Here is a 14,815-nt window from a genome sequence, read left to right as displayed (position 1 = left end):
GTGGCACAGTGTGAAAAGTCATGGTGGTGAGAGAAAAATACATTGTCACTGCCCATGTACAGTAAACTATACTATATACTATACTGCTAGCTGTTTTTTAGTAATTGTGAATATATGCAATATTTGCATATGTGCATTTATGCTTCCAAAGTCACGTAACTTACAAACTATTGCATGATATCAGGTGAAACCTTAGATGATGTTAAACAAAATTGTCACTGATATATGCAATGTAATTTGCATACTTGAGTGATATTCAGTTTCATTTATATTGTTAATGATATAAATAAGTATAATTGTTCATATTTTTATGAATAATTTCTAAATAAACAAGCAATCAAAAAAAGAAGCTTCATCTGTTCTGTAAAAGCACACGTATGGTTCACAAATGTGTCCTGACAGTATATAGCTAGGCTATACAGTCTTCAAGATGAGAAAAGTTGTTTGCGCAATTTATGAAAAATAGTGTTTATATCATAAGCTTGAAAGCTGATAACTCCGAAGCACAAAACTCCAAACTTCGAAGTATAAAAACGTCGAACTGTAGAATGGAGGTTGCCATAGAGTGCGGAAAGGGGAGATTTCCTTTTACTGCACTGTAGTGCAATCTCGAAGTTGGTAAATTTAAGTAGCGGGGGGTGTGCAGATGCAGGGGTGCTTGTCCTCCTGCACAGACTGTTTTGTTTTTTGTTTTGGGTAACTAGGGTTTTTTTTGGTGGATTCAGTGTTGTCAGCTTTCGAGGTTTGAAGTTCGTGGTTTTGAGCTTCGGAGTTATCAGCTTTCGATTATGTGATATAGACCCAAAAACATTATGTTACTTTCATTTGTATTAAAAATGTAATGTCGGGTTTGTTTACATTTTAATATAGCATTCAGGTAAGGATTGAATGCATTGACAGTTATGACTGTAAATAAATATTTTTTACTGACAACATTCCTGTTTATACCTTTTGGACAGCATTTACTGGCCACAATATATTGACATTTGTTTGGAGTATGTTTTTCATTTGATTTTTTGTTTCAGAAAATGTTCTGCATTGTATATACCTACATAGTAAGAATATGTGTACACTACTAGAGGTTTGCTCTATATTGTAAAGATATGCGTACACGGCTAAGGTTTGCTCTACATTGTAATGATATGTGTACACTGCTAGAGGTTTGCCATAGCTCGGAAGCATTAATGAGTTATTAAGTCAAGGACTTTGGAAACATTATTCTGCTGATGATTTCAGCCTGGTGATATTTTAAATATCACCACTGTGCACCAGATATCTGTTTTTATTGAACCCTTAATCTGGTGTTCAAGGTAAGGATTCATATGTACAAATTTATATTACATTAAAATTAACTCCCTAATTCTGCTTGTCTGTTATTCTTGCTTTTCTAGGAAAGTTTATGTAGTAAACATAATAAGAAGGTATTGACACTTTAAATGAACACTTAAAAGTGCTTGCCAGCTAAACAATTAAAAAATGACAGCCTCAATAGTGACATGTATCCACACATGCTGATACATAAGAGAATGGTTTTATGTTCATTACAGCCCTGCACTGGCTAATACAGACAGTTCCTAGTAAATGTTCTTTTTACTGTTTCAGCTGTTGATCCTGACAAATGAAAAGCTCCAACCTGGTTCTCTGTAATGTGCTCTGTATAGGGTACTGTGCCATTTTCAAGTCTATAATAATTTACTTTAACAAGCACTGTGCATACTTCAGTGGAATGGTAAGAAATCATACACTTAACAGTTTATAGTACTGCACGTCAGTGGAAAATATTTCCTAGTAAGAATGGGCCAAGAAAGTTTCATCCTTCTTAGTTGAATATTAACCTGAACAAAGGCTCAGTAAAGCAAAATACAAAGCCAGACTTTCTTAGATGTATTTAAAAAGAAGCAGTCTCATTCTAAAGTTAAAAGCAAGTACTGTAACTGAATTTCTTGCTTTGTTTTGTAAATGGCTTTTGCTGCTTTCAATATCTTTAAAGCATGAAGTAGTGTCTCATGTTTCCATCTTTTTCATCAATAAATATGATCACAGAGGTGGCATCTTCAGTGTCTAATAGTTATCAGTTCCAGACTCTGGCAGTGGTCTAGGTTCACTAACTACTGCTTGATAAGTAATAATGACAGTGCGTTGCAGGATAACTGAGTATACGTACTTATAAACTGAAAGCTCTGTTAAAATTTCCTCTGTTGGTTTGATAAAGTATGTCCTGAAAATTGTATTATTTCTTGCTTTTGGATTTTGTCTTATTTCTGTATAAGTCTGGGGGGTTATTCAAGCAGAAAAGATGCTATGCAATGATAATGAAATAAGCATTTAGGAAAGACTTTTGGATATAGCCTTCTCTCCTCACCATATTACATTGCTGTGCACATGGCTCATTAAGACATGAAGACCAAACACTCCAACAAAGTGCAACAATGGAACCAATTATAACAATGGAACCCATTATAAAAATGGAAACCATTATAGCAATGGAACCCATTATAACAATGGAAACCAATATAACAATGGAAACCATTATTCCTCGCCGTAATATCTGCAACTAGATTTGCATTACTCTTCCATTTGGTGTTATTACTCCTTCAGAAATATTGCCATACATAATATCATATCTCTCAAGCTCTTAGCACAAGAAATCTGGACAAAGCCTAAAATAATGGGGGGGGGGGGCAAAGGTCCAAATATAGGGACAGATTTTAAATATTACTTTTATAAAGTTGGAAAGTTTTCAGAATAACAGGACTTGTGTTCACATGCATTTTCTGAAGGATACGAAGTCTGCAACTCAATTGTATTTCATTATTTAGTGACATCAATCCTCAGTGATTTCACAGAAAACCACAAATTTTATGAGGAACAGACCAAGGACCTGAGACAAAGATCTGGACATTCTGCAGTAATCTGGCCAGTTAAGATGTATACTACCTGTTATTCTGTGGCACTGCAGTAGTTATAAAATGTGGGCAACAAAAACAGAAGCATTTACTAACAAAGGTTTTTCACAGGATGAAAATGTTTGAGTTGATGTGAAACAGAAGAGCAATTACATACAAAGCAAGATCTGCAACTTTGCTTGTGAAATCTGTATTGCTTGTCACATTTAAGTGACATAGAACAATAAAATCATAACTGCAGCCCAGTCAACCCAGGTTTGATTAACAGTCAATGGTGGGAGATAAAAAAGAAATGACAAGTTTATGTCTGTCCATCACTCTTGAAAGGAGGAGAAAGCTGACATGTTATTGGGTTGCATATTGCCTGATGAAGACTGGGAAATCAGGAAATTCATATACATACATGTGGGTTTGTCTTGAAGGTAGTTTCATTATATGATACAGTTAGAGGTCACCTCAAAATGTCAACAATGAGGAGAAACTAGTACAAAGAGTAGCTCACCAAGCACATTTCAGTATGATAACCCCTTCCCCAGCTGCTCCACTCTGCAGACAGCAAGGCATACAGCAGACCCACATGAATAACAAACTTATTCTGTGTAAGGGCATGGGACCCATCCTAAATGAGAGAAAGGTTTGGGTCATGCTTGAGTAGACTGGATGGCCTAAATTAGGATAAAGCTATAGGTTGAGTTAAGAACTGAAGTCAGAAATGGCTAATATAGAAACAATATGATAGCTAGTCCTCAGTACATTCAAGAATGAAGACATATGTGGTTAATCCAGAAACAGTATGATAGCTAGTACACAGTATATTCAAGAATAAAATCAGATGTGCTTAATCCGAAAATAGCTAGTCCTCAGTACATTCAAGAGCTGATGACCATGTCTGTGGTCACAAACATTTTGAATTAAGCAAAAGAGTATTTATCAGGTGGCAGTAAGTTCTTGAAGCAAATCAGTTTATCAGAAACATTACATTAGTAATGATTGTATTATATTCTTTTGCCTACATTTTCTTCCTGTATGACACACAGAAGTGAAACATTAAATTATGTCTTTTATGAAATATCTAAATACACTGATAAACCAAAATATGGGCGAAATTTTTTAGTTCTTTTAAGTCAACAAACTGAAGATTTTGAATTAGCACTAGCTTAAATAAGATTTATCTTTTCAGTATATGAGTGTATAATGCAATTAGTTCTTTAAACTATTTCTTTGCTCATTTAATTTTTTTAACTTTTTTAACTGTCTTTCCAAGGGGATCCAGTATCTGTCTGCCTGGGATGACATGGTTGACAGGCCTCGATGCTTTGTGAGGGATTGCCTCCACCTGTCACCCATGGGTTCTGAATCCTGGCCAAGGCTCTTGCCTCCTTTGCCCCATGTTAGGCTATAAAAGAGGTGCTGGTTACAGTCTGCACAACCCTGGTAAAACCACAGTTTGAGTACCGTTTGCTATTCTCTACACCACATACATTATGATTTTGAAGCTGGAAGTCAATCCTAGGAAAGGGATCTATGAATATCCATTAGGAGTTGGGAAAGAAATATCACAATATTCTAGGAAACGTACAAGTCTTTTAAATTAATAGTGGGCAGCAGGGTGGTAGGCTGTGCCTGTAGTGTAGAAGATTACAAGAAGGGATGCATGCAGGTGAATCTGTTAACAGGAAGAGTAGATAGGACGCACAAGCCATCTACATGGCAATCCCAGAATCACTGGAAGCACTTGCTGACAGAGTGTTATGGTGTTGCAGACAGATGGTATGCAGCACCACAGACAGAGGTGGGCAGATAATTCAAATAGCCCAGATACTTTTGCAAATATTGATAGACTTCATTTATTTCTAATAATAATTAATTTGCCTGTCAGGTAGATAACGTTTCCAACATATTCCACTTTCAGTCATGACCTGCTCACAGTGAAACTGAAACATATAATGCAAACTACTCACAATAAATTAAGATAACATATCATAAATAGGAAAAGTATTCATGTATAGAATTAGAATGCAAAAGTGGACATAAATACATGCGTAACAATTAGCAGTACTGCTGGATAGTATACTACAGACCACATTCCTGCACTGTGCTATCAGCAGCGATGTAAGGTGTTAGCTGCTTGTTACCTTGCAAGCTTCAATATCATTACATTTACTTACAAAACAGAAAAGAAAATTCTGAAGTTGGGAAGTCTTAGATGCAATACACTTACACTCACTTTGTTATGTATAACCAAATGAAACTGAGAAAGGCATTGGGTCAAGAGTTAAAGAGTGGGGACTAAGTGAGTGGATGTGGTATCAATGCAGACACTCCAAAAAAGCGACGTGTTAAGACTGACACCAATCCATCTGAAATTGTTTCATAGTAATAAGGTGGTATCACAATGGTTGTAACAACAGTAAGAATAAATCTAAATGTAAGTCACTCAGGCTTCATGTCTGCAAGGCAATGGTGAAAACTATTGCTAGCTAAAGTAGTAAAATGGCTGATGCTGCGGTTTGTGAATTTCAAACTAATAGTTGCTAAAACAATTATTAAATTATATGAAGCAATAGAAACAACCCAATTTCTACTAGACTAAGCTTTTATTTTGGCAATAAATGTGAAGTCCAGTCTTTTACATTGGTTCTTGATAGGCTTTTTCTTTTTTCTATAAACCATAACATTTCCATAATAAATGTCCCATGCATCATTCTTCTTCTTCTTCTTTTGGCTGCTCCCGTCAGGGGTTGCCACAGCAGATCAACTGTTTCCATTTCTTCCTGTCCTCTGCATCTTGCTCTGTCACACCAACCACCTGCAGCTTCATCCTTAGCATATTTTTCCCAGTATACTCTGCATCCCTCCTCAGCACATGTCCAAACCAATGTAATCTTGCCTCTCTGGCTTTGTCTCCAAACCTTCCAACCTGGGCTGACCCTCTAATATACTTATTCCTAATCCTGTCCATCCTCATCACACCTAGTGCAAATCTTAACATCTTCAACTCTGCCATGTCAAGCTCTGACTCCTGCCTTTTTGTCAATGCGACTGTCTCCAACCCATATAACATAGCTGGTCTCACTACCCTCTTGTAGACCTTCTCTTTCACTCTTACTGGTACTCGTCTGTCACAAATCACTCCTGACACCCTTCTCCACCCACTCCATCCTGCCTGTACTCTCTTCTTTACCTCTCTTCCACACTCACCATTACTTTGAACTGTTGATCCCAAGTACTTAAAGTCATCCACTTTCCCCACCTCTACTCCCTGCATCCTCACCATTCCTCTATACTCCCTCTCATTCACACACACATATTCTGTCTTAGCCCTGCTGACCTTCATTCCTCTTCTCTATAGAGCATATCTCCACTTCTCCAGGGTCTCCTCCACCTGTTCCCTACTCTCACTACAGATCACAATGTCATCTGCAAACATCATAGTCCATGGGGACTTTTGTCTGATCTCGTCTGTCAACCTGTCCATCACCATTGCAAATAAGAAAGGGCTCAGAGCTGACCTTTGATGTAATCCCACCTCTACCTTAAACGCATCTGTCACTCCCACTGCAGACTTCATCGCTGTCACACAACCCTCGTACATATCCTGTACCACTCTTACATACTTCTCTGGCACTCCCGACTTCCTCATACAATACCACAACTCCTCCCTAGGCACCCTGTCATATACTTTCTCTAAATCCACAAAGAAACAATGCAACTCCTTCTGACCTTCTCTGTACTTCTCCATCAACACTCTCAGAGCAAACATCGCATCTGTAGTGCTCTTTCCTGGCATGAAACCATACTGCTGATCACTAATCATCATCTCCCTTCTTAACCTAGCTTCCACTACTCTTTCCCATAACTTCATGCTGTGACTGATCAGTTTAATCCCTCTGTAGTTACTACAGCTCTGCACATCACCCTTATTCTTAAAAATCGGTACCAAAACACTTTTTTTCCATTCCTCAGGCATCCTCTCACTTTCCAAGAGTTCATTAAACAATCTAGTTAAAAACTGCACTGCCATTTCACCTAAACACCTCCATGCTTCCACAGGTATGTCATCTGGACCAACAGCCTTTCTGTTCCTCATCCTCTTCATAGATATCCTTACTTTCTCCTTGCCAATCCACTGCAAATCATGATTCACTATCTGCACATCATCCAACCTTCTCTCCCTCTCATTCTCTTCATTTATCAACCCCTCAAAGTACTCTTTCCATCTGCTCAACAAACTCTCCTCGCTTTTGAGTACATTTCCTGCATTATCCTTTATCACCCTTACCTGCTGCACATTTTTACTAGCTCGGTCCCTCTGTCTAGCCAATCGGTACAGGTCCTTTTCTCCCTCCTTAGTGTCCAACCTTTTATACAACTCATCATATGCCTTATCCTTAGCCTTCACCACCTCTCTCTTTGCCATGCACCTCATCTCCTTATACTCTTGTCTACTTTCTTCATCTCTGTGGCAATCCCACGTCTTTTTCGCCAACCTCTTTCTCTGTATACTCTCCTGTACTTCATTCCACCACAAGGTCTCCTTGTCCTCTTTCCTCTTTCCAGATGTCACACCAAGCACCTTTCTAGCCATCTCTTTTACTAGCTCTGCTATAGTTATCCAGCAATTCGGAAACATGCATCATTAATTATTGCAACTCTTATTTTATCAAACATACATACATCAAATGTGGTCTACATTATCTAATCAACTATTTACATTGTTGTACACTGTAATACAGTTTCAGCAGTCAGTTGTACAGTGTTGGATCATCAGGTGAGCACAGTTTGCAGATTCTGTGATATTTTTCATGGTGGCATGGCCATTCCCCTTAGTAAAATACTAATTGTGTCCCATTATTGCTACTATGTGACTGAGTTGTGGTACCTTTATACAGAAATTCTGGATTTTATTTTATTATTTTTTTATGCTGGTAATGATGTAGTGTTGTAAGTTTACTGAGTTTTTATTTATTTATTACTAAAAAAAACATCATATTGCATTTCCTGAAGTTCTTCTGAGGGTGCTCTTCATTATGTCACCAATACTGATTTGTGAACCTGTTCTCATGTTCATCTATATCAAAAGTACTCATCATGGACAGTAAAGCTTTCTTCTACTGCTTTATGTTTATGACATTTACAGTAAAGTGACAGATGCAAGTTAATTACTGTTAGCAGCTGTTCTGGGCCCATACTCATCAGTAGAAGGTCAAAACATCGCACCATTATGTTACTGATGTGTAACTTAGCAGTGCTGCTACTATTATTATATGCTATGATGCCATTTTTTTGTTCTCAGGTACAATGTAAGAAATGGCTTTCTGTCCTTCATTCCTCTTGTGTGATGCTGTACATGGTGGACATATGTTTTCTTGCATTCTTACAGATCACAAAAAAAACAACTGGGCATGGCAAAGATGCCAGAGTGAGAGCAGTACTTTCTTGTTGCTCTGCCTGTGAAGTAATGTTTCTGAAAGGATTTTGTATAATTTTATTTAAAAAATGTCGAAGATTTTACATCATAACTATTCCTTATACTATTGTGGATTATCTTCTGAGAAAAAATTCAAACGTTTATTGAATTTTCCTCACATTATACTCTCGGAACTTCTGAAGCTGTATACAGATTGCTGAAGCCATGAGCCACTCAAAATCTTCAGTTCAAGATTCTCTCATGAAAAAAGAACTCCAAACTATAATTAGTAGTATTCAAGGCCTCTCAAAAAAATGGACAATTTGGAACATATAATGGAAAACATGAAGAAAGAAAACAGGAAACAAATTGAAGATTTGAAAGAAATAATCACAAAACATTCAGACCAAATTGTCAGCATAAAGGAATCTCAATAAATTAGATGGAAGACAAATGGAGAATGATACTCAAATTAAATTTCTTCTGAAGCAAAATAATTCCTTAACAGAAAAAAATAGAGGACCTGGAATCAAGATCAAGGAGAAACAACATTAGAATTTATGGGGTCCCTGAAAAGACTGACGGTAACAACATGATTCTTTTTTTGAACTGGTTACCTAAGGTATTAAACCTTCCTGAGCCCCTGCCATTCAGAAATGTGAGAGCTCACAGGTCTCTTATCTAATCCATCTTTCTCAAAAAAAAATCATTCTCAGTGAGAATTATTATTGTCAATTTTTTATCTACTCAGGATAAAGATTTAGTTCTGAGAGCTGCTTGGGTAGGGAACCCCATCCAAGACAATGGAAGGAACATTAAATTTGACAATGATTATACATCTACCACTATAACAAAAAGGAAAGCATGCATTCCTCTAATCAAAGACCTTAAAAAAGCTAACATAAAAGCTCAGATCCTTTTTTTCGGCTAGAATAAGGATTACCTTACCAGAAGGGTAGAAAATCTTTAACACTAGAAGAAGCTACTGATTTTGTCAAAAGAAACAATCTATTAAATAAACTAGAAGACATGGACTTCTCTTTACCAAGTTTAAAAAGACAAGCTACTAAGGGAATAACAAGTGATAAAACTACTAAGAAACTTAAAGGGAAGTAAGTTAACTCATCTTTTCCTTCACTGCCTGCAATGGACTTTTTTTCTTATAAAACATAAGAAACCATCAAATATATTACAAGGTAAAAATCATGATTACACTTAAAAATATATATAGCATATTTATTGTTCTCCTTTGTTCTTCTTCCTCATATTTGTGCTTTACTATTAGTTCCTTTTTCTTTCCTCTCTCTACTCATTTCTCTCTTTCAGTTTCTATTTTAGTAACATTTATTATATAGAGTTAATCAAGCATCTAATACTTTCTAATGTTAAAGCTTGTTGATAGTGACTTAGCCCTTACAGGAAAACATAGTATGTTTTAACAGGACTTATATATATATATATATATATATATATATATATATATATATATATATATATATATATATATATAGAGAGAGAGAGAGATAGATATAGATATATATATAGATAGATATAGATATAGATATATATTTATAATGCACAGTTAAAAAACATCCCTTTGTATGGCTTAGTAACATGCTTTCAGTAGAGAAATACAGTATTAACATTACATAGACAACTTTTCCATTTGAAAGGGAAATGGGGGATGTGTGTCATATAAATGCAGCTAGGAAAATTCCTTTGTTTGTATTAACAGCAGTTGATTGCAGTCAATTAAGTGCACTTATTACCCTTATTGTTAGATAAAAACTATGTACTTATTCATTTAGAGTATGTTTAATGAGGTTATATTGATAGGGGTGATGCTTTATGCCGAGGAACACATTTACTGTAACACCTTCTTAACAGTTTCCTTTTTTCTTTTAAATGCACTAAATTCCAGCTTTTAACATGTGAGCACCTGTTAAAAAGGCTTTTTCTTCAAATTGCATACTTTACTAACCTCGAGACTTATATTGGCGCCCTAAAATTGAAAAGCTTCATTAGAACCATTCCTCGAGCATTTCTACAGCTACCCTGAGCCCTGAGGACACTGTATGAGCGTGGGAACTGAAAGACTGAGCTAGATGACCTTTGACCTCGTGTCACTCACTGTTTAACATCTGCAATGAAGGAAAATGGTGTCTCAGTGATGTATAGTCATTTTTAAGAAGATTGCAGCTTATTTAGACTCTAAAAACTATAAGTTACAGCTTATAACTTAAAATTAAGCTGTACTCTATTATTTTAATGATGTTCTTACATTTAAATAATCAGCTTCCTGTTTAATCACAGAAATACTAGCTTGTATTAACCTCATAGCATTTAGTTTTCAGAAATGTGCTTCACATGTCATTAGAGAAATGATTCAATGCATTAAGCATAGTAGTTTCTTTTTAATACAGTTTCTGATATGAAGTTGTTTTTATATTGCCAGTAATGCAACTTATTCACAGTTATACTATTAATGCTACATCATTAAATTTACCTGCCCATTTCTTCACAATGCATGCATAACTTGCCACATATTATGTTAACTGAACTACTCATTTAATAAGAAAGCTTCTATAGTAGTCAAATGCATTGTAGAGTAGTTAGAGTTTTGAAGGTTAATTTCTGAATAGGATTTGATTTGCTAGAGCTCAGGCAGGTTTTGAGTAGTTAATACATGAGAAACTATCTCCCCATTTTTTGCTTTTTGTTTTTTTGCAAGGAGTATAAGAAACACAGTTACATATCTAAGGTACCTTGTTTTAATAGAGGATATAGTTTATATAAAGATTTTACACATAAATGGTACTGTTTCACCCATATTTATATTGATAATTTAAAGATATGTATAAAAGTTTAGGTAGAAGTTTATAATTCTGTTGTAAGGGCAAGTATATTTCATTACTAACTAGTTGCATGTTCAGGTTTAAAGACTAAAAATGTATAAAACAAATCTCATTAAGTTTTACTACATGCTGATCAATTACGATAAGCCAAACACGTCTCATATACTTTTATGCTGCAATGTATATAAGTTAATAGATGTTCTCTGATATCCAATATGAGATTAATCTATAGTGGGAGTTATGTTTGACTATAATTAATCTTTATGTCTACTGATCTATTAAATGGTATATTTAGGTACATATAATCCTTATTTAAACATCTACATCAGTGGATTAAGATAATTTTTGAGTGAGAAGGAGAGGGATGTGGGATGGGAAATTTAATGAGATGTTCTTAAAGCTCTTTAAGATCAATAAAACGCAGGACTATACAATAACATAAATTGGATACCTTAAAACTGTACAGAAGAGAGGGAAGGATGAGAGTTTTAGATATAATATCACTTTATTTTGCACTTACTTTATGACAAATGCAGATAGTTTTCATAAATGTAAATAATCAGTTTAGTTTCATGATAAACTATTATTATCATTATTTATGTTCTTTGTTTCTTTATATTTTATTTTGTATTAGGAATTGAGATATCATAATTAGTGACTTCAGTCAGATTAATCAACATACAATTCTATTGTTTGTTAGAATTTAGTATATTTCACTTTCATATACGTTTATGGAGCTATGCTACATTTTTTTGGCATGACATTAGTTGTGAATCAAATCATATTTATATCGTTAAAAGGTTTATTCTGATATTTAATCTGTATACGTATTTAAATGAAGGCAGAAGCACTTAATGGATATTGACGAGAGTCTTAGAGTGTGTAGATGGTGGTTTGGATGATGCATTCATCAAACTAGGAATCTATCTTTCCATGGTTAGGACTGTGTATAGTTATACTTGTTTCATTAGACATGTTTTGAATTTGAGCCCATAAAAAACTTTAAGGATGACATTTGTTTCTTTATAAATGCATACATATAAATGTTTATCCTTAAATATTAATGGCCTTAACAATCCCATAAAAAGAGGAAGTCTATCAACATATTTGAAAATGAATAAAATAGACATAGCATTTCTACAAGAAACACACTTTATTAAAAAGGACTTAGAATATCTTTCGGTGGTTACACAATCCTTGTGGAATCCCATTTCCAGGCTAAGAGAAGAAGCACTATGATACTGTAGAACAAATCTTTACTGATGTCCAAAATGGTAGACACTTTTTTAGAGAAGAATGGTATGTTATGTTTAGTAGTGCTACAGTTGAATAAAAGGTAATTCACTTTAGCTAGTACATATTGGATCCCTGGTATCGGTGCAGGAACTGCTAATAAATATTTAGAATTAATATCTATTAAAGCCGTTTAATTTATGCTGGAGATTTTAGTTGTATTCTTACTAAAAAGGATGCCACCAAAAATGATAACTTCAAATTGTCTGCTCCAGCCAAAAAACTAAAAAATTTTATTAATTCTTTAAATCTCAGAGACATATATTATACAAAAGAACCAGAATCATTAAAGTACACACACTAATCATATAGATATGGAACACAGACAGCTATTGACAAAGTATTAATTTCTAAGTCTAATTTCTAAAACTCATGACGTTTTAATTAGTTCTTGCCCTTTGTCAGATCACAATGCTCTTTTATTCAAGGTTAACATCATTCCTAAAGGTCTGATAGCTTGGCAAAGATTACCTGCTTACATTGTGAAACTTAATGGGTTTAAAGACTGGTTCTTAAATGCAGCTAAGTAATTTCTTGCTATCAATGACAATAAGGAGACTTCTAAGACTATTGTTTGGGATTCGTTAAAATCATATCTTTATGGTAAAATAAAAAACTGGTATTTAAACAAAAAGAAACAATGGGATGATGAGCTAATAACATTACAAACAAAAATTGATACACTAAAAAAGAATTTAAATAGCAAAAATATGAATACAAACTCTGAACTAAAAACATTAAACACAAAGGATGTAGAAATCTTGAATCATAAAGTGGCTATAAATCTAGAGAGGCACAATCATACTCTGCAAATCTAAAACAATCTGCATAGATTGGCAATTAAATCAAAAAAATTCAGCGAATACAAGCTATATAAAAGAACTTACTGACAACACAAGGAACAAACATAGGCAAGTGACAGACAAAGGAAATCTTAGAAATGTTTAGCTCTCATCATTAGGCATTAAACAATGCTAATTCAGATTCTAACAGCACTGTAAAAGAAATATTTCTGATTCAAAATGTTAATAAGAAAGTAACCAATGAACAAAACATCAAATTGATAAAACCAATCTCACTGATAGAAGTTAAGGAAAATATTAAAAACATTAAAAGCAATAAGGCCCCAAGAATAGACGGTATTATTGGTGAATTTTATAACTTCTTCCTGATGAAACTCTAAAAATTCTAGTAGCAGCTTTTGAGTAATTTAGAAAGTCTGGAAATTGCATCCTCTCTTGGAAATATGCCATAATCTCTCCCATTTTAAAGCAGGACAAAGATCCAAAACTAGCAACATCATACCACCCTACATCTCTATTGAATATTGATTATAAAATTTTCACCTCAATTCTCACTAAAAGATTGAACTAGTTCTTGCTAAAATTAATAGCAAAAGATCAAACAGGTGTCATATTGAACAGGAAAGTTCAAGACAATGTCATCAAAATTCTATCTTTAATAGATCTAGCAAATAAGAAAAAGAAAGAATTATCCATCATTAGTTTAGAGCTGGACAAAGCTTTTGACTCTATTACTTGGCCTTATTTATATAAAGTACTAGAATCATTTAACTTTTCACCTGATTTTATAAAATTAATAAACAATCTATATGAACATTTTGTGTCTTACATCAAAATTGGGGCTTACTTGTCCACTCCAATCAAAATATTAAAAGGAACCAAACAAGGCTGCCCACTTTCACCCCTATTATTTGCCTTAGCAGTGGAACCATAAGCCATCTACATCAGAAATGACACTAATATTGTTAGCTTTGATATTAATTCATATCACTCTTGTAAAATACAACTTTTCGCAGATGACATTCTGTTAACTATTGGGAATATAGATTATTCAATACACTATATTATAAAATCTCTAAAAAAGTTTAAAGAAATTTTAACTGGAAAAATGACACCTTCAAATATCTAGGTTGTTGTTGTTGTTTGTCTTTCGGCTTTTCCTGGTTAGGGGTCGCCACAGCGGAACTCCAGTCCGCTAATGATTGGTAGTTGTTTTTTATGGTGTTGAGTTGCCAGCCCAATGCCCAACCTTCAACTAAGGCATGCCCATTCAACGCATGTTTTTCAAACTCCCACTCAACCGCGGGGAGGACATGCAGACTCCACACAAAAGGCACTCCCGACCAAGCTGAGAATCGAATGGGAGAACCTCTTGCAGTGATGCAACAACGCTACCGGTGCACCACCGCACAGGACCTACAAATGTCTAGGTGTGCAGATAAAAACAAATTGGAAAGACATTATACATTCAAATTATAATAACCTGATAACTGTGGTTAAGGAACATTTAAGCAAGTGGGGAAAATGTTTTTCTCTATGGAAGAAAAT

This window comes from Protopterus annectens, chromosome 4.part0 (genome assembly GCF_019279795.1).
Source record: "Protopterus annectens isolate FY-2018-M chromosome 4.part0, PAN1.0, whole genome shotgun sequence".
Classification (NCBI taxonomy): Eukaryota; Metazoa; Chordata; order Ceratodontiformes; family Protopteridae; genus Protopterus; species Protopterus annectens.
Note: the sequence above shows the minus strand (reverse complement) of the source record.